Source organism: Canis lupus, chromosome 16 (assembly GCF_011100685.1).
Source record: "Canis lupus familiaris isolate Mischka breed German Shepherd chromosome 16, alternate assembly UU_Cfam_GSD_1.0, whole genome shotgun sequence".
Classification (NCBI taxonomy): Eukaryota; Metazoa; Chordata; class Mammalia; order Carnivora; family Canidae; genus Canis; species Canis lupus.
In genome coordinates, this window is record NC_049237.1 from 39,072,177 (window position 1) to 39,091,894 (window position 19,718).

Sequence of the window (19,718 nt, forward strand, 5' to 3'; positions counted from 1 at the left end):
ATGACCCTGAGATCATGACTTGAGCCTAAGGCAGATGCTTAGCTGACTGAGCCACACAGACACCCTTCAGATGTTCTTTGTGATATTAAGGCTTGTCCTTAAAGATAGCTTTGTCCATGAAATGAACCCATAATGGGAATATTGGGGTAAGCGATTCCCAACAACACTGTCACTTTTCTCAGTAAGCTCTTTGTTTTCTTGTTTGGTTTTTATTCACTGTTGTCTTTACCTTGACACTCCTGTGACCCCTATTTGAAACATTATCTTAATAAATCACTGATTAGATGTTTTTAAGTGTGCTTCTTCATGGAGACAGCTTGTACAATATTAAAGGTGGACCCCAATATCATATTGTTCATATTTTAGTATACATGTTATTTATATAAACTACATTAGTTATTTCATGAATATTTGTAGTTGAGATTATATCATCATTATTACCATACTGCTGGAAATAGAATCTGACCTCTTTGAATTCTGTTTTTTGAAATTTGTTTCAGAAGAAAAGGAAGGAAAATTATATAGTACACATTTCCTTTGTGATAATTAAAAATTATGACTGCCCTAATAAAAGTAAACCCATACCAACAAATTATAAAAGTTAAAATGGCTAGATTTTTAAAGTTTCAAAATAACATAAAACCACTAGTTATAAAAATTCTCAATTTGTTCCTAACTGGTTTCTGGCAGACTCTAAGAGCAATTTTGTTTATTCATCTCAAAAGATGGTGGTTATTTGCCCTTCTAAAATAACTGATGAATTGCAAAATGTCTGTTCCATCATGATGCAAAGATGAAATAAAACTGAATCTTAATTTATGCTCTATAGAGTAAAATTGGTACATTCATTCTGTCTAAAGAATTTGGCTTTCCAAATTTTCACTTACTTAATTTGAAGAGAGAAAGAAGAGAAGGGCAATTACAGATTCAATATTTCACCCTAGCTATTGAAATAATGCCATATTTTACCCAAAGAACAATGATCCTTAGAATAAATACCAGCTAAGTTTGGCAAAACAGAAAGAAATAAGCATAAAGAGCTAATAATGTAGAATTGTGTATTCAAAAGAATATCCACATTACATTCAAACATGCATGTATTTTTTTAAATTAGCAACCTAAACAAACTTCCTACTCCAAAACAACTAAAATTTCTGTATTTTTAGAAAAAAAATTCTAAATACCTTAAGATAAAGCAGGTAAAATGGTAAAGGCTAAAAAGGTTAATTAAAAAGTGTACATCTAATGGTAAGAAAGCATCCAATATTGAATTCACTACAAGGGCATCTAACAAAATCTAATAACTTTGAGCCTTCTTTTGAAGATTGCACTGGACACAAAAAGAGGACTCAGAGCCTAGGGGTCCTTCTAAAAAGGGGTGTCTGAGAGATCTCTGTGAAAAATGGAACACCAGAGGATTTCACCATTATCATTGTTTTTCTAAAATCTAATAACCAGTAGTAATTCATATTAAATGTCCCCAAGTTACTAGTACTTCCAAAAACACTTCCATTTTTGAGGAACATACTTTCAAATTATTCCTGTTTAAGATTTTATTTATTTATTCATGAGAGACACAGAGAGAGAGCAGAAGAGACATAGGCAGAGGAAGATGCAGGCTCCATGCAGGGGCCCGTTTCAGGACTCAATCCTGGGACTCCAGGGTCATGCCCTGAGTCAAAGGCACTCAACTGCTGAACCACCCAGGCATCCCTCAAATTATTCCTAATGATAAAATTCTAATGAACATGTATTCACAATCAAAACACAAAATAAGAAATGGCTAACAAACATATTAAAAGATACTCAACATCACACATCATCAGTGAGATAAAGCAAAACTACAAAGAGATAATCACCTTGCACCTGTCAGAATGGTTAAAATTAACAACATAGGAAACAACAGATGGTTGGCAAGGATGCCAAGAAAGGGAACCCTCTTACACCATTGGGAATGCATACTGGTGCAGCCATACTTTAAAACAGTATGGAGGTTCCTCAAATAATTAAAAATATAACTATCCTACGACCCAGCAACTGTACTACTAGGTATTTATCCAAATAACACAAAAATACTGATTTGAAGGGACACATACACCCGATGTTTATAGTGGCATTAACAACAATAGCCAAATTATGGAAAGAGCCTAAGTATATATCAATTGATGAATGGATAAAGAAGTATATATTTATATAATGTATATAAAATGAAATATCTGCCATCAAAAAGAATGAAATCTTGCCATTTGCAATGACTTGGTGTGGCCAGAGTGTATTAAGGGAAATAAGTAAGTCAGAGAATGACAAATACTATAAGATTTCACTCATATGTGGAATTTAAGAAACAAAATAGATGAATATAGGGGACAATATGTGAGAGAGAAGCAAACCGTAAAACCATCGCTTAACTATAGAGAACAAACTGAAAGTTGTTGGAGGGGAGGTGGGCAGGGGCATGGGTTAAATGAGTGATGGGTATTAGGGAAGACACTTGTGATGAGCACTGAGTGTTATATATAAGTGATAAATCACTAAATTCTAAATTTTACTCCTGTAACTAAAATAAAAATAAATAAATATAAATTAAAAATTTAGAAAGATTAAATTAAATTAAAAAGATAAAGTAAGGAATGCTTTTAAAAAAAGAAGAAAGAAAGAAATGGAACAAGGCACCATTGCATTGAGGCCATAAGAAACAATAGCAGAATCAAGTTTTTATAAATATTAAATATTGGGATTATCATATATGAAACATATATAATTAACTATATATTTTGATTGAAAATAATACATTTAACTATCAATTATTCTATGGATTTACAGATAGATAATATATTTAATTATAGATTAATTAATAATTAAAGATATACACATTATGTATCTTTAAAGATATATGTAATGTGTGAGGCTTGAACATGTGAATAGGAATGAGAGACTATAAAATGACCAAGATTATTTAAAAAAGAACCAAGGGAACTTGTAGTAATTAAAATGTAAAGTAATTGAATGTCATAATTGAATGGACAGTTTGAACATCAGTTTAGCCATAGATGAAAGAATTCATACATTAAAAAAGAAAGCTGATAGAAGTACAGGTATCCCTTTCTTTTTGCAAATTCACATTATACCACTTAGCTTTTACAAAATATTTACTTAAATTAGTAGTTTTTTGCACCAACTGAAAGAAATCCAAAGAGGATTTTCACTTTTACAAAAAAGGTGAAAAGTGAAAATAGCATTTAGCACTTGTCTTGTAGCAAGCCTCTATACTCTATAAAAGGTGGCACATACTCCAAGCAGCAAGAGTGACACCACCAAGCTTCTTCCCCAGTAGCTATACTCAGCATCCCAATATCTAAGCCACCATACTTTTCAACTGTGAACATCTGAGCTTTATCTCAGTTTATTTTTTCCATCCTTTAGCAAGATGTTCCTTAAGTATCCGAAAAACTTAGAAGATGTTACATTTTATGTCTGGGAACACTTCCAGAAAGTTCTTTATAAATTAAGCATAACTGTGTCTTCACTTTACACCATTTGGCTTATAAAAGACTTAATAGGAATGCTCTACTTTACGTTATCAGGGAAGATTATACCCACACTGCATCTCGGAGAGTTAATGAATTAAGAAATATGAAAGAGAGGTTAAAATATATGAGAGTAGACTGAGAATTTCCTACATATTTTGAAACAAAATAAATACAGAATAAAACAGAAACAGTATGTTAAGAAATAATGCTAAAAGTGATTTTTTTGAAGTGATGAAAGATATAAATCTTCAAATTTAAGATGCCTAAAGAAACCCCATATCCAGACATAGCAAAGTGCAACTGAGAACACAAAAGACAAAGAAAATATCCAAATGCATCCAAGAAAAACTGTAAATCAATCTACAAAAAAACAACGGCTAAACTGACAGGTGAATAATAACCTCATTGTGCTAAAGGGACAAAAAAGACTTTTAATCTAGGATTATCAAAAAAAATGGTTTTTAAATTAGACAATAAAAGGAAAAGGACAATTTTATAAAAACAAAATGGTGATCATTTCTAAAGGTCATATTCCAAATCCAGAAAATTACAATGAAAATAATTGAAAAACGTGCAAAGTGTCAGAAGAAGAAATGATCATATAAAATATTCTAATTTTGTTTTTTAAGTAGATATTAATGTCTTATTTAAAAACAGAGTGATAGAATTAGATAACAATCATTAATACCGAATAGTAAATAAAATATTCTAAGATCTTTGAACCATTTGGTATAAGAGCAAAAGCAGTGATTAAATTTAGACATGTTAACTGTACAAGTAAAATTCAAGGGTAATCTATAGCAAATGGAAAAATATATAAAAGTAAAACCAAAATCTAATCAATTTAAAATATGTGACAAAAAAAAAAAAAAAAACAAGAAGAAATTAACAAAAATAGATTAGTAAGCCCAGTAATTGTAAATGAACTAAACTTTCTGGTTTAAAGACAAAGACTGTGAAAGGGTATAAAAGCTAAAACCAGCAAAATGCATATATAGGAAACACTCCTAAACCATGAAAACATGAATTATAGATAAAAAAAGATGGAAACCAAAAAAGAAAAAAAAATCATCTGAAGAAGCTGATTAGCTTTATTATTTTTTAAAAGATTTTATTTATTTATTCATGAGAGACAGAGAGAGACAGAGAGAGGCACAGACACAGGCAGAGGGAGAAGCAGGCTCCATGCAGGGAGCCTGATGCGGGACTCCATCCTGGGTCTCCAGGATCACGCCTGGGCTGAAGGCAGTGCTAAACTGCTGAGCCACCTAGGCTGCACTGATTAGCTTTATTAATATCCAGCCCCAAAACTCTTGAAAGCAAAAACAAATTACTAGAACAAAGAAAATCATGTTCATATAATTGAAGGATTTATTCATTAGGCGTATATAATAATCCCAAATTTTAATAAATCCAGACTTATTAAGACTTATTAAGGAAAAACTGCCATAACTATTAGGAAAAATGGACAAATTCCTCCATCATAGTTCATGATTTTTTACATGTGACTCAGTACATGGTAAATCAGGCAGAAAAATATCCAGTAAATCTATGGAAGTAGTATAAGTATTACATCTGTAAGTTTAACATCGGTATACAATATGAGTGTAAATGATCTAATGGACATGTACAGAATGCTGAACCCACTAACTAGAGAATACCATCCTTTCCTTTTTCTTTCTGTTTAGATTTTATTCATTTATTCATGAGAGACAGAGAGAGAGGCAGAGACACAGGCAGAGGGAGAAGCCGGCTCCTCAGGGAGCCTGATGTGGACTCAATCCTGGAACTTCCAGATCACTCCCTGGGCCTAAGACCAAGGCTCAACCACTGAACCACCCAGGCAATCCTACACATCATTTTCTAATCTACATGGATAGGGATTGATCACAAATAATGATCAAATAAATTTCCAAAATTATATCATGCAGATCATATTGTTTGTCCTTAAAACAAATAAATAAAACTTATTGACAAAACCACTTTTAAAAAATGAATATCTCTAGATTCAAAAGGTAAGCCAAGATGAAAATAAAACATCCAAAATGAACTTTAATGAAAATATATATTAAAACTTGTGGGATACACGTTTAACTCTCTATAAAATTTATTATCCTAAAATCTTATATTAAAGAAATCCTGAAAACAAAAATCTAAACTTCAAATTAGATAGCTAAAAAAAAAAAATTAACCAAAGAATGTTTAAAGACTTTAGCAGCAGAGATTAGTGAAACAGAAAACAACATAAAATAAAAAATTAAATTAGCCAAAAGTTTATTAAGTAATAAAAAATAATAAAAATAAATAAAATAATATTAATAAAAATAAAAAATAATTAATAAATATTCAAGCAAAGAGAAGAAACAGCAAATGTTAGCAATATTAATTTAAAAACAAGTTTAAAAATATGGATATTAGAGATTTAAAAGATAACTTGATATTTTTAAAACAGCCATTCTATTAAATTTGACAAATTAAGATTAAAAATGCCACAGAAAATAAAAATTATTGAGTAATGAAGAAATGAGAAAATGAAATAATCTTGTAAACATTGGCAATATTGAATCTGTAGTTAAATATCTTCCTGCTAAGAAAAACAGGCCCAGATGGTTCTTTAGGTCATCTCTGGTGAACATTTAAAATACAAATAACATTTTCAACTTTAAACCATTTTTCATCCATAAGAAATAGAAATTGTTAAAGTGTTCAAGAACTCTACCACTTATTTATACACTTATAACTTTGATACATAAACCAGAGATGAGTATAAGAGGAAAAGAAAAACTAAATCTACTCATGAGTAAGTGTGTATATATATATTTGCTTTATATCCATATAAAACAAAGGTAGACTTTCATATTTATTCTAGACATCATTTTTACCACAAAATAAATAACACTGAATTGTATAAATATCTTAGAGTAAGAACTTTATTACTTTATTTTACATATCCTATTTCTAAAAAAAAAAAATGACATTTCTCCTCAAATGTCATTTGAATTTGTCAGTCTTATTTTTAAATGTCATACAACAAATCTATAAATCATCTCACAAATAAATGCAGAATATAATGAATAAAAACATATACTAAATAATCAGCTATGTTATAGAGCATAAAATCAGAGACTTTTAAAAAGTTCATGATAGGTCAGCGCGGTGGCTCAGCGCTTTAGCATCACCTTCAGCCCAGGGCCTGATCCTGGAGACCCAGGATCGAGTCCACATCAGGCTCCTTGCATGGAGCCTGTTTCTCCCTCTGCCTGTGTCTCTGCCTGCCTCTCTCTCTCTCTCTCTCTCTGAGTCTCTCATGAATAAATAAATAAAATCTTTTAAAAATTTTTTTAAAAGTTTATGATAATAATATTAGTAAAACAATACATTTGACTAGTATTCTAGGGGAAGGTCAAGATTGAGCTCAGAACTTTTTTTCATTTGCCAAAGTCAACTAAAATATACTTGAAAATATACTTTTTTTTGAAAATATACTTGAAAAAAAAAAAAAAAAAAAAAAAAAAAAAGAAAATATACTTGATAAGACATTGGAAATTCATCTTTGTAACTGACACTTTTAGGAAAAATATATATACTAACACATATATACATAACAATGTGTATTTGCTTACAAAATGTTTCTTTGGTGGTGTTCTCTGTTTTACATTAGCTTATAGAGATTCTGCATGTTAAAAAATAATGTAGAATGATTCAATTCTATAGTAGAGCTATAATCGGAAACAACTTTAGATAGATAAAGCCAGAAATACAAATTAGCAGAGGATATGATGAGTCCAATAGTACACGCATTTGTAAGCCACTATATATTCAATACTCAATACCTATGTATATGGTCAGTATTTTAAAGAACAACTTGTTAGGTGACTTGAATATATTTTAGCATTTATATACAATTTGCCACATATAATTACTATCTTTTCATTGTAAATGTTCTCATTTATCTCATATTTACCATGCTGCTAAATATTTCCTTATACTGGTTACTTTAGAAAATGAACTGAAACAGGAATGACAAATATCTGAATATTTCACCACAATTTCTCCCAGCTGTACCAAGGTAGATATAACTCATCAAGTATTCACTTTAAAGCTTTATCAATAATAAATAGATCTTTGAGTATATATATTTTTAAAACAGTGACACAGCAGAAACTGCTAGTTCTTTTCTGATTTCAAATGGCTAATTAAAATTTGATTTTATTGTTTTTATTACAGAAGTGTGATTAAAAACTAATACAATTATGAAAATTAAACTAATTTTTGAGAACTAAATTAGGATTTAAAACTTTTTGAAGCTTACAATTTATGTTGCTTATTTTTTTTTAAGATTTTTATTTATTTATTCATGAGGGACCCAGAGAGAGAGAAGTAGAGAGATAGAAGGAGAAGCAGGCTCCTTAGAAGGAGCCTGACACAGGACTCCATCTGCAGACCCAAGATCACGATCTGAGCTGGAGGCAGACACTCAACCGCTGAGCCACCCAGGCATCCCCAATTTCTGTTGCTTCTAAACACATACAATCCTACAAATACAATTTCATTAATTCTTAAAAACTGAAATATGTGACTAAATTGTTACTAAACTTTCAGCTAAAAACAGATTTGAATATTTTCTACACTTGTTACTTTTATGTTTCTTTCAATTTGCCACATATAATTACTATCTTTTTATTGTAAATGTTCTCATTTAACTCATATTTACCATGCTGCTAAATATTTCCTTATACTGGTTATTTTAGAAAATGAACTGAAACAGGAATGACAAATATCTGAATATTTCACCACAATTTCTCCCAGCTGTACCAAGGTAGATATAACTAATCGAGTACTGCATTCTTTCCCACTGAGCCTGACACTTCTGCAATGCCTCTGTCTGTGCTTTAGTTCTCACAAACTTGGACCAAAGCAATGGAGACCATCAGGATCAGAGCCAGCATCCCACAAAGAGAGTATGTTAAATAATCCAGGGTCTTTCTTTGTACTTCATTCCAGAATTACTGATTCCTACCTCAAGCTTGGAAGCTCTTTGCCAGTCAGGATCCTATTCCAGTGAATAGAAAGGATTGGAGACTTTAGACCTGTCCCAGAGCTAACACCTTTGGCAGAGTAACTACCAGCTGGAATCTTGCACCTAAAGCTACCCTTGTCTCAATTTATACTCTTAGGATCACCAAAGCAAACCTGAGCCTAATATGTAGGTAAGTAAAAAATTTAAACTAGCTAGAACTGTTAAGTACCTACCTTATAGTCAATATCTTCTTCAAAACATGGTTAGGATTAATATCTTAGAATATAATGCTTTCTGAAACAGTGCTTTCTAAATATTTGAATCTCACACACTAAAACACACACACCCCAAAATAAATTTAATGAGAGAGTAAAATAGAGCAGACAACTTTTTGTCTTGTAAGGATAGTTAAACAAAATGAAATAAAACTATTAAACTAACAAAAAATGATGACCATACCTTCATAAAATAAATACTTCAACACACAAAGAGGAAAAAAGGAATTTACATCATCTCAGAATAGTGGACAGCTGGCAGATTAGTACTGACCTATATAAATGTTCATTTTGCTAAGAGCTGGTGAAAATTAATCACCTGTTTACAGATATAGTTGACATGAAAACAAAAGAACTCTCAAGTAAGATTAATCCAAGTAGTATTTACTCAAGGAAGCAGCTTTTCGGACTTCAAGGTTTCCACACACTACTCTCTGGATGCCCATCCACTCTAGCTCCCATCCCACTTTGTCACAATTCAAAGAACTAAAACCACATTAGTTTCAATCCAACTATTCAACACTTTCAACTCTACCTAGTTGAATAAAATAATTATAAATGGGTAATCCTCTCACTGAATCATCTATCAATGCTTAGGGAATCAGCACAATATACAATAAAAGGAATCAATTCAATTAGTCAACTAACTCTTTGCAAGTTTTATTTATGCTTACAAAAGGATAGAATATGTTCTTAATGTCCATTCTTAAATCATGGGAAATATCTTCCCTTTGAACCTATTAATTCTATTTTTGGATATTAGTGATAATGACAAAGTCAAAATAGCATAGTAACCCAGGATTCTGAGATTAATATTACACAATCCAAAGACTGGTGACAACCTGAGATTTCATAAACCAGAAAGCTGTAGTATATGCACACCACTATAGGGATAATAGCTGCCTTCTAACAATACTTAGCATCTTAATGCATTATTCATCATACAAAGTCTCTACAAAATGTTCTCAAATTAGAAGATGAATAGTTTAAATAGACCTAAACATGTTTAATTCTTGATTAGATGCTTTATTTATGTTCTCAAAACTATACTAAAAAGAACCAAGGAATGTACATCTTTTTCTTTTTAAAAAAGATTTATTTATCCATTCTAGAGGAGAGGGGAGGAGTGGGGCAGAGGGAGAGGGAAAGAGAGAATCCCAGGGAGACTCCCTGCTGAGTGCAGGCCCAATATAGAACTCTATCCCAGGACCTCTATCCCAGGATCTCTATCCCAAGATCATGACCTGAGTGGAAACCAACAAGTGAATGCCCAATCAGCTGAGCCACCCAGGCCACTGCAAGCATACACATCTTAATATCAGTAGTAATGCTCTGACTTTCCCTAAGTATAATATATGTGCTTGAAAAAAACAAACTTGGAATCCTAAGACAAAGCAGATATAAGTTAAATTATGGATGGGCTGAATATTAAACATGTAAAGAAAAAGGATCAAATAGTACAAGAAATTAATAAAAATATTAATAAGTTGGGAGTCAGGAGGTCTTTTTAATAAGGCAGAAATCCTGGAAGTCAAAAAGAACAGACAAGCTTATTTGATGACGTATGAATACACTGTATGTATTTATAGATAACCAAAGACATTATAAGTGAAATCAGAAGAGAAAACATAGCATGGGGGGAAATTACGCAACACGTATGAACAAAAAAGGAACTACAGTGTTACAATGTCAAAAGCTCCCACAAATTAATAAGAAAAGACATTGTAAGAGAAAAAAAAGCATGTGAACAATCTACAGAAAAGAATGCAAATCTCCAATAAACATATAAATACATGTACAACCTCTAATGTTCAGTGAAATGTTCATTAAGATGACAACAAAATACCATTTTTGCACACTATATAAGTTAACTTCACAAAAGTTAGTATCAAGTGTTGGTGAAGAAGCTTTGAAATGGCATCTTAATACATTACTTGTAGAAGCGTGAAATACTATGGTCATTTAGAAAATCACCCAAAATAACTTTCAAAAAAATTTTAAATGCAAATTTTAACATAGTACCACCATTTTTCAGAAACTATCCTACAAATATAAAATAACAGTGTGAAGTCATCTATATTTAAGGATATTTATTACATCTTTATTTATAGTAGCAAAAATAGAAAACCATCTGAATGTTTATCAAGAGAGAACCAAATGAATACATTAATGGTACAAGCATGCTATGAAATAGTATACAGATATTTTAAAATGCTTTTAAAATTTTTATTTGTATAGAGGGTGGCTCAGTTGGTTAAGCATTTGACTTCAGCTCAGGTCATGATCTCAGGGTCCTAGGATGGAGTTTTAAGTAAGGGCTCAGCATCCAGCAGGGAGTCTGTCCTCCTGCCCCCTCCTGACTCATGTGTGTGTGTGCCCTCTCTCTCAAATAAATAAAATCTTTAAAAAGATAAATAAAAATTTTATTTGCATAATGGGAAAATAGATACAAGTTGCAAAGGTTTATATGTATATGTATATGTTTATACATTTGCAATAACTAATAAAACTAATAAAACTTCAACACAAAATGTAGGTCATTATGGGGCAGAAAATAAAAATTATATATATCAACTATAATAATCATATAAGTTCCAACATTGAAAAGGTTGAAATATAAAATTTAAAATACAGGAGCCCAATGTAATAATTAAATAATTTTCTATATATATTATCATGCTATATGGGAACTTTGCTTTAGAAGAATTGGTTGAAACTTTTGCAATGAATCCAGGGCATCATTAGGGACTCCCAGCATGAGACATGTCTTAGAGGTAGGCTGTTTCCATAGAAGCCTCTTAGACTGGTGAGTATCCACCGGGTGTGGGGTCTGGCCCTCTACTCTGAATGTATGTTACTACTGTCCTTGTGAAAATAAGGACTTTTGTCTCATGGGAGAGCTCATGTTCAACCAAGAGAGACATATAAAATCAGAATGCTAATGCACTCTTTTATTATATTTATTTTATTTTATAGCAAGAGCAAGGGCAGAGGGAAAGGGAAAAGCAGCAGATTCCCCTGCTGAGCAGAGAGCCTGATGTGAGGCTTGACCCAAGACCCTGAGATTATGACCTGAGCCAAAGGCACACGCTTCACTGAGTGAAGCGTTCACTAGTTCACTAAGCCAACTAGGTGCCCCTAATGCACTCATTTGAAACATAATTTTAATCAGAATGAAATCAAAATTCTAATGCATGTATTTATCATGACAAATGACAGTAACACTGGACTAGGGAAACCGAAGTTCATAGGTTTCTTGTAAGAAGACATAAATGATGGGAAGTCAAAGCATAATCAAAAAATTGCTTGATGTTGAAATAACCAGATACTTAAATGTATCAAGGTGAAACTGTTCATTGGTGAAAGTGCCTTCTGTTTCGCAGCATTTGAATGAGGTAGCTTTTCCCTTTGTAATATTCATTTCTGGGTGTTTTCATGGCTGATGAACTCTTGTTCACAACTACACTTTCCCCTTTTGGATATGCTAATGCATTCAATCAAGTAATAGCTCCAGTGTTTCTATGGTAGGAACAATTCTGCCTCTTTTAGGTGATTTCATATCTACACGCTGATTCATTAGGCATTTATCTTGCAGTTTAACTCTTTAAAAAAAAAGCCACATATCCTTCATTTTACCATTCTTAAAGGCATTTTATTGCAGTTCTCCACATACTGACAATAGGCTATATTATCACTCTTCAGAGAGTATTGCTTAACATATGCACCCATAGTTTTAGATTGATTGCTGAATCATGCCAGTCTTCTCAGACACATTCAGCTCTTATATCTTCTAACTGTAAAAAATAAAATATTATTACAATGAAGAAGTGTTATAATGCAGCAATATTTCACTAGTATTCACAGAATATACAAAAAGTGATTCACAACATAGCATTCAAAATACTTGTACTGTTCCCTTGACTCACTAAATCTAGACTATTTAAGTGTCAGCAAAGGATCCATTTTCAAAGATATAAAACAGAGGCTCTGAATGAAGAAGCAAACAACATTTTTAAAATGTGGCTATATGCTTTGAAGAAGTAAAAAAAATATTCTTCCACTTTAAATATGTAACAGAATTTTGAGTGAAACATTTTCTGTTCCAAAACTGTCAAACAAGTTCAAAAAACTACTTCACATTCTAAGTCAAGCCACTAACATTTGGAACAAACAAAATATTGGGTCGTTGTATGCATGTTGACTTTCTATGTGGTTTGCTGGGTCCAGGTGGGAGATGACCATTCTGTTCAAAATAGTCAACTCAGGGCATCATTGGTGATCAGATTTTCCAAACAATAACAATATTAATATTAATATTAATTAAATGGTGCCATGAGTAGGGTTATGATTTTGATAACAGTGGATCAAAATATTTGAATTAGAAGTGTATTAGAAAATTTAATGCTGTGTTATGAATTAATTACCTTGAAAATGAACTTAAGGTAATTATGTCACATTAACTTAATAAAAGGAGAATACTATGTAAGAAATGCAGATAAAATACCACAGAACCTAGTTTACAAACAAGACCAATAGGTGATACAAGTTAATAAGGATAGGCAATTGATTAAATTTTGTGTAAATATAAATATATCCTTATATTTACATATATATACACTTCTATATATCCATGTTATAATATTTTTAGATATGAGAATCCAGTTACATGAGCTGTAATACTCCATGTTCCTGGTAGGCAGCATATAATGCATGCCACCATCAATAAAAGGCTTAGCCATTGGTCTTTTGAATCACACGAGCCTGATATTTATTTCTAATTGAATGAAAACTGGTGCTAGAGAGAGGCACCTTCTCAAGTAAGGTAGGAACAAGGAAACATCAAGAGAACAAAGCAGTTATGATGAGACTTGACACTATAATTTGCATTGTAGAGAGAGGCCAGAGAACTTATTATGATACACTTACAACCTAAATTTGTGGAGAAGCACAAAGTATAAATAAAGCAAACAATCTGCATTACAGTTTCCCGATTTCCTTCAGAACCTCTACTACAAAGTAGACTTCCCTAATTACCTCTCTCATATCCTGTGCAAGACTCAGAGTCAGCATTTGATGATGACTTAGATTGTTTACATTCTATTGCTCTAAGGCCTCTGTGTTTGGCAGTCTTTCTAGGTAACATAACAAAGGATTGGTTGGATTTCAGAGACTGGCAAGAAAGACAATTCAGTTTTGGTTGAAGGCTACTTTGATGTTGCTTTGCTCCTGAATCAAGAGCAAATAGAGTGGAAGTTATCACTCTCACTCTCACAGTGGGTATACACAAATTCTTGAAGACTTTCTAATTCCTCACAGTAGTCAGTATCCTCCAGAGGGAGAGCAGAACATGAGTTGGAGAAATGAAGAAACTGTAGGCTCACTGTCTCATATGCTGGTAATCTAGGGCTGACCACATCCACTCATCACCCAACACGTCATGAATATTGCTGGGCAGTTATACTTTGCATTCCATTTCTAGCTGCACCATAGCCAATCTCAGCAGAGTATTTTCTGTGCGCATTTAGGATGTTCTTTCTGAATCTGCCTCAGGTATTTCTGATGGAGTAAGCAGTTAGTGAGACATGAGCTGGAGGCCGGAGCAACAATAAATAGGTTATGCATTAGAAGCTTGGGAGTACAACATCCTGACCATGTGGCTCCAAGACCCCCAGGGCTAACAGAGCAGGAGCCACAGGTGCAGAAATGAGCTCTCCCCTTCCAACTCTGCCCTAGGGTAACCCCTAGACTCATAATGCATTTGCATTGTGGTTTTAGCCTCCACACCCATGGGGGAAGGCTACCATGATGGTTCCAGTAAGAACCTTGCAGGGTCCAAAACTCGCCCTCCAGACTGGTAAGAAGAGTCTTTTAGATGATTGGAAACAATCTCCGTCAGAGACTGTCCTTACTGTGACCCATAAGTATGGGTCTTATCCTAGGAAAAGAAAAGACACCTCTGACTTGGTGTAGCCACCTCTGAGCCTGCCCACTCTCTGCCCTTGAGAGTGTCCTTTTGCTCCTTCAAAGAAGCTTTGTTGCTTCACTACCTCTGTCCTTCACTGAATTCTTTCCTTCAAGAAGACAAGAACCAAGGACCCAGTGGAGCTTGGTGACATTTCCACTTGAGTAGTTGGATTCCCCCTCTGAGTTGTAAAGTGCCATGCAGGGATCAAATCTTTATCTTTTGCACACTGCTGAGTGTCTAGCACAGTGCAGTGTTCAGTATGTTATTAAAGAGCAGGGTAGACTACATTTCACGGTCAAATCAGAGGATTCGTTAGAAATATGTTTTCGCCTCCTGTATTAAAAGTTTAAAAACATAAAGTGAACATAGAAAATGAAACAAAACAAAAAACCTCACTATGGTCTTAACCCTACCCCTTCTCCCCTTAAAAAAAAAAAAAAAAAAGCAATCCAGCTACATCGATAGAGTTGAATCTAGCTTTGAGTAAAAACACTCCCATCTATGAAAAGAAGTGTGAGGTGTGAGTGTTTGGAAAAAGATAAGTTGATCCTACTATGAGAAAAAGTAATGAGAAATGAGAACAGAGACAAAAGCAAAGTATCCTGGAAGCAATCCAAGTTCCTTAATGGACCATTAGCAAGCACTCAGTGAGGAAGCACTCCAGATTTGGGTGGATGGCGTTGTTTTGATCAGTGGCTGAATCAACAATGAGATCAATTCAGGCTTTGCAGTTCCCTGGAGCAAGCTGACCGGGCCTTTTTTACTTATTTGTTCATATGTAAGTAAGTGCCTCTCTGTCCTGATGTGTATAGCTTCTAAAAGATTTGAAAATTTCCAGATCTCTGATTCTTTCTTAAAAATATTTTTTCTATTGGAAAATGGTGTGGGGATGGTGATACTAGGGAGAATGGCATTAACAGTCTACATTGCTCTGTAACTAGACTATACGTAAAATTGTTCTGCTTATATTAGTAAAGGCATAGTGCCTCTTCAATGCAAATAATCAGTTTTGCAAGGTGAGCAAGAGCAAATATCATTAAGTATTTTATTCACTGTGCTTAATCCATTATGGATGACACTTAGAAGAAAAGCATTAAATATGTTGCCACCTCATAAAGATTCTGTAATTTTAATGTATAAGACATTAGGGCATCACATTCAGCAGAGCTTTGACTACAAGCACAACATTTATGTTTTAATAAGCCATTTGATTTGTCTTATATGCAGCTACATAGGAATGAAATTTCTTTATAAAATTTATCAGATCGCATTTTAAAATCTGATGATGTAAGTTGATTCAATTATTTTTTCTACCTTTTGCCACCAAAGCTGTATCTAACAAAATGAAAGGCTTTTTTTTTTTTTTAAGATTTATTTATTCATGAAAGAAACAGAGAGAGGCAGAGACACAGGCAGAGGGAGAAGCAGGCTCCCTACAGGGAGCCCAATGCGGAACTTGATCCCAGGACCCCAGGATCATAACCTGAGCCAGAGGCAGCTGCTCAACCGCTGAGCCACCCAGGCATCCAAATGACAGACTTTTTAAAAGGCATTTCTGCATTGTTTGAAAAAAAAAAAAGAATAGAAAGCATCTGAGATTGCTCCATTGTGGAGAAGGGAAAGAGAGAAGGAGCCACAGAAGGCTGCAGGTTTGTCAAGGGACAGCACTGACATTGTTTTTTTTTGTTTTGTTTTGTTTTGTTTTTTACACAGAATCATTAGACTTTTTTGTTGTTTGCTTATTTGTGTTTTGTTTTCTTTTGTTTTTAATTTTATTTAAATTCAATTAGTCAACATATAGTATAGCATCCATTTCAGATGTAGTGTTCAATAATTTATCAGTGGCCCAGTGTTCATCACATCATGTGCCCTTCTTAATGGCTATCACCTAATTATCCCATCCCCTCAGCCCCTGCCCCTCCAGGAATGGTTAGACTTATCCTCTCTGTAAGAATAATCCTAGGACTGATCAAGATTTAAATTACTGGGCAGCCCCGATGGTCCAGTGGTTTGGTGCTGCCTTTATCCCGGGGTATGATCCTGGAGACTCGGGATGGAGTCCCGCCTCAGGCTCCCTGCATGGAGCCTGCTTCTCCCTCTGCCTGTGTCTCTGTCTCTCTCTCTCTCTTGTCTGTCATGAATAAATAAATAAAATCTTTAAAAAAAAGATTTAAATTACTGAATGAATAAGATGCATGAAAAAAATGTCATATTGATATTTCCTTGTTGGTTGAGATAAAAACTGCAAAAGAACTTTGAATTATAATAAAATGAGGACAACTGATTATTCTTCCCTACTAATACACTGGATCCATAACTAGCACTAAGAAAGAAATAAGAGTATAAACTCTGTTTTTAATGGAAAGATATTTTGGAAAGATTAACCTTAAGTTCATCTATCATGACCATCATCATTATCATCATCATCATCAAAAGAGCTATTACCTAGCTCTAGCTATTATGACTCTTCTTCCCTTCATAGTCAAGCTTTTTAAAAGCAGTACTTATACAGGTAGTCTTGACTTTCGCTCATGATGTTTATTCCTAATCTACTCCATATAATTTTAATTTCTTCTTCTTAATGTAACTGCTCCCACCAAAGTCACTCACAATTTCCTGTTTTGCAAACTCTGTGAATGCATTCAATTCTATCATTCCCTTCATCATCTGCAACAATTCCCATAGTTAATCCCTCTTTAATACCTAAACTCCATCTTCCTCATCAAGGTGCACTACTGGCTTTTTGTTTTTACTTCTCTCTTGCACTTTCATTCTCTGACTCAGTTTTTTAATCTTCCTTTCTCCATCCTACCTCTCAAAGCTGAAATTCCTCAGCTTTTGTCCTCATTTGTGTCTCTTGTTCTTTTTTTCTTCCTCATTTTCCCTGGGTGATCTCCTGTACAGAAATATCTACAAAGATTTTCCACAAATCCTCCAACTCACCACAGCCAATATACATGCAGCTGCTTCTTCTAAACCACGTTCTGGCCCAGAATTTGGTCTCTCAAGTTCTCAACCAGAAACCCAAGAATCAACCTGAAAAGATAGTTTTTAAAGTAGTATATATACTAATACTTTAGCATTGAAACTCTGTTTTCACATAACCGTTTTAAACTCTGAGAGGAATGGTGGTCCACATAATTAATACTTTAGATGAAGATTAATTATAGCAGTGAGATACTTTTTACCTTATAAGGAAGAAAATATTGATCAGATTCTACTAAGAAAAGTAATGACTAGAGTGCCTGGGTGGCTCAGTCAGTTAAAGCATCTGCCTTCAGCTCAGGTCATGATCCCAGCCAGGGTCCTGGGATTGAGCCCCTCATGAGACTCCCCACTGAGCAAAAGTCAGCGTCTCCCTCTGGCTCTCCGCTTGCTCATGCACTCACTTGCTCTCTCTCTCTCACACACACACAAATAAATAAAAATTGTTTAAAAATTAATGACGAGAAGTACTGTTTTGCTTTTGACCTTACACTATTGTATATAAATTAAATAAGGATGAACAGAGGGTTAGGGTTGAAATAGGGCACATATTCCTTTAAAAAAAAAAAAGCCTTCATACATAGACCAAAAAGTTACTGTGTAAAAAGATGATTGATTTTACTACACATGACTGATTTGTCTAGAGTATGAAGATTTATTATCATAAGAAGTTATTATTTCAGGAAACTGAAGATAAAATCAATACTTTGGAGATCATTAAATCCTGGCATGAATTGAGCACTGAAGGCAGGATATTTTATTGGGGCATTGGGGCATTTATGTTTTGGGAACTCTGGAGGTCATTTTGCTAACATTCTTCATTTCATTTCAGTCTAAACAAAGGAAAACAAATTATCTTTTTGGATTATCTCTGCTGAATGTTTTAACAATGTGTGCTACTCAACATTTGATTACAAAGTTTTGTTTTGTTCTATAACTGTGATCAATAAAACCAAGGCAGATGAGAAATGAAGTAATAAAGGTTTATAGTCAATGTAATAATTCTAGAACAAAAACATTTCAGCCACAGAAAGTATAAAAGAGTTTGGCAAAAGATGGCAAGTTAAAGTAATTTGTATTTAAAACTATTGTTTTTAATGTAAATAAAACTAAGCTATTTTATCCTTCAGTGTAACAGTATATGAAAACAGCTTATTTCTTAGATTTTGTCTTTCTCAAAAATCTGGCTGGCTGTACCTGGCTCCCTGTGAAAGGCTTTCAAAATAGATTTCAATAAACCAAGTGCCTCTAAACCACTCCTGAAACACTGAAACTATACTCTCCTCAAGGGTAGTCTATTCTTTTTTGCGAGATGGATTTCATCTTCTAGAATAGTCAGTAAATGAATGGCCACTCTAAGAAGTTTGCAGAGAAGATGAAAAATGGGCCAGAAGATCTTTATGGGAAATAACAAGTTCAAACAGACCAAATGAAAAAGTTCCATATCGCCAAGTATATGTGTGACTTCCTTCCTTCTTCTCTTTTCTCATTCCTCACTTCTTTCCTCTTCCTTTTTCTCTTCTCCCTTCTCTTCTTTCCTTTATCTCCTCTTTTTAGAAGTATCAAGGCTGAGATAAATATCTTTAATTTGTAACAGTAACTATTAATACTTCTACAAGCAGTCATCTTTGATGAAAACAACATGCCTAAGTAGCTCTGTGTTTTCAACTTAATAGTAGAAATAGTAGAAACATTTTATAATTTATTTATTTATTTATTAAAAGATCTATTTATGTCAGAAAGGACATTATTTAAACAAATGGTCCTAACATAATCTTAAAGAGTACATCTATCACAGAAGTAGAGTTAAAGAGTTTAATAATTATACCTCAATCCTATGTGTTATGCTAAATTAAAACACAATTACTGGGGATCCCTGGGTGGTGCAGTGGTTTAGCGCCTGCCTTTGGCCCAGGGCGTGATCCTGGAGACCCGGGATCAAA

The 19,718-nt window shown here is 33.5% G+C and overlaps 1 long non-coding RNA gene across 2 annotated transcripts in view; it reads left to right on the forward strand.

Annotated features, from left to right (window-relative positions):
* The window catches only part of LOC111090324, a 106,290-nt gene that overhangs the window by 15,027 nt on the left and 71,545 nt on the right, over positions 1-19,718 (forward strand). For both annotated transcript variants that reach the window (XR_005371103.1, XR_005371102.1), the window contains exon 2: positions 8,535-8,740. This is a non-coding gene — a long non-coding RNA (uncharacterized LOC111090324). The remainder of the gene's footprint in view (positions 1-8,534; positions 8,741-19,718) is intronic.